Source organism: Trachemys scripta, chromosome 1 (genome assembly GCF_013100865.1).
Source record: "Trachemys scripta elegans isolate TJP31775 chromosome 1, CAS_Tse_1.0, whole genome shotgun sequence".
Classification (NCBI taxonomy): Eukaryota; Metazoa; Chordata; order Testudines; family Emydidae; genus Trachemys; species Trachemys scripta.
This window is the reverse complement of record NC_048298.1, coordinates 66,696,354-66,699,052: the sequence shown is the minus strand read 5'-3', so window position 1 is coordinate 66,699,052 and position 2,699 is coordinate 66,696,354.

Sequence of the window (2,699 nt, the reverse complement as noted above, 5' to 3'; positions counted from 1 at the left end):
GAATCTATGAATAAGTTAGCCTATTAAGCCCACATTTAGGCACCTTAATAGATGGCCTGAATTCCAGAGATGCTAAGACCCTCCACTCCCATTGCTTTCAGAGCAATGAAGATCCATTCATTTATGTGCCTAAATATGGCTTTTGGGAATTAATATTAGGGATCCAAGTATGAACATTTTGGCCCTGACCATTTAGGTCACAATCCTTTGTAATCAAGAGGGCTGCTTGTAGTGTACAAAGTTATACACACGTATAAGTCTTTGCAAGTCTGAGACCTTATGTAGGTGCCTAAATATTGATTTAGTCCCTGATAATTGCAATGAACAGCAAATGTGTGAACTTCATTCCAGGATCAGGACCTACTTTGGACATCCAAGTTTGACAATGAAGACCTCAGTTTATACAAAGACTCATTAAAAAACCCTCATACAAATTTAAAGACAAAACCCTCAGTCTCCATATATGCCTCTCAGTCCACCCAAGTCTGGAATCTTGACGTGTAGCCTGAATTTCAATATATTCAGGCTATTTTAGACTTAATGCAATTGGCCATGCTTTAATTTGCTAATCAGAAAGTATAACTAGAGTAGTAATTCTATTTTAGACAGTCTAATTATATGACATACTATTTTTCCACAGGATCCCTGCTTCACTCAGTGCAGAGTGTATGGTGATTTGTGCATGAATCAGGGTTATATAAATGAAAGAAGCTGTGTCTGTAGCATCCCTGCTTCATTTGCTGTGAGAAGTTCAAATGTGTGTAGCAAAGGGGGCAGGGGATGTAGGAGGAGAAACTCATGGTTAAGGTGGTTGAAAACTGCCCTGGAGAACTGATTCTACCCATGCCTCTGCTAACTTCACATCAGTGTTGGGAAGATTAATTTGTGAAACACTCCAATACTATAGTGAGAGGCTCTAAACACAAGCCCATGAGGAAATTAATTATTCTGTCTTCAGAGCACTGACTGAGTGGTGTGCAGTAAATATAGGCTTGGATCAGTGCTTAATTTGTAATGAAAGAGGTGCCAGGTCTCAAGCAATTTTTTTTAAACTTCATAACTGATGTGGCAAGCCCAGAAGTGCCAGGGCTACGAACTGCCAGGGCTCAACCCTTGCATTGTCTGGAGCCACACACTGAACAGAAAAAAGATTGAATAGCTGTTCATTAAGTTAACACCATCCATCCTGTGCACTGAATGAGGCAGGGATCCTATGGTAAAAGATATTATGTGATCATACAATTAAAAACCATACCACAGCACGCGCACACACACGGGAGCTGAATTAAGATTGCACAGGCAGCCTTAATTCTGACATATCTTAACTGATCAATACTTGACTTTGCAACCTTAATGTTCTTTTAATGCAGTTTTGTTTTGTTCTTGTGTGTATAATATAACATAACCCACTGTAATTAGCTGCAATAAATCTGGCAGAAGTTTCTAACAAAAATGTATTAACTAAAGTCCTAGGATTACTTGCCTTAATTTTCAAAACCCATATAATTGTCTCCTTCATCAATAGGATGTTAAGTTTAGTCATTCTGGTGTGACCCTTAATCCTCAAGGAGGTGTTAGCCACGGAGCATGGGACCCGAGTTCTTAGGTGGTATGAACTTGGTTTGTAGTAGCAAATGAATCTGGAGCAATCAGTGGTGGAAAAGTGGTGCTGCTGACATTTGTGAGCTTATGAAGACAGCATGAGTCACTCTTCCTCCAAGATCACTTTCAATATGCAATATAAACGCTGCTCTAAGGATCCAGTCAGAATACAACAGGAATAATTCACAGTGCAAGGCAACAATTGGAAAAAGTGACAAAAAAGGGAAGAGATAATACTGTATAGAACAAACAGAAAATCAGTTAGTTTGGAAATCAACATTCCCACATCCCAAGTCCCTGAGGTCTCTGATCTGGACCCTGGCCTTACTAGAACATCCATACACAAGTTCAAGGCTAACTTAATTGCTTAACTTTAAGTCAATGGGACTTAACGTGTTGTCAAGGCATGGGATATCCCATTAAGAGAGATGAGCTTGGCTAGTTAGCTGCCTCCTAGTAATGGGGTTGAGAACAGTGACCATGTGACAGCCTGCAGTCCAACAAGCAGCTCAGTTAAAAGAAGAGACCTGCAGGGAACGTAAAGGGTGCTGAAGTAGACCCAGGGTCAGGGGAAAATGACGTGTATGGGGTCTCTCCACCCAGGGTAGACAGAAGACTGGCTGGAAAAGTGTTGTGTGGGCAGGGACAGAAGCAATATGAGGTAGAGGCTTTAGGAGGAGCCAGGCAGCAGGAATTGGCTTATCACTTTTGGGTTGTGTTGGACTGTTTTAGTTTTGAAAAATAAAACCATCCCTGGAGAGAGGGACTGAAATTCTGCTGCTGTTGGCATGCACTGGCCAGTGAGATGGCCCACTGACTTACACACTTAAACTTAAGCATCTACTGAAGTGCCAAGCTGAGTGCTTCTGGTCCAACAGAGAGATCCTATGGTAAAGCTTAGGATAGAGGAGTTATGTACAAAACAAAATCCTGCACCCACCCTGTCTTTCCCCTAGGAATTTTCCAAATCTAGCTAAAGAGACAAATGTTACAGGGAAATTGCCTGGGTATTCACAAATGTGATTCCTCCAAAAACTGTTTTACTCACTTCTCAGATAGCACATTTGCTAGGGAAAGGGAAGTAGAAACTGACTGCA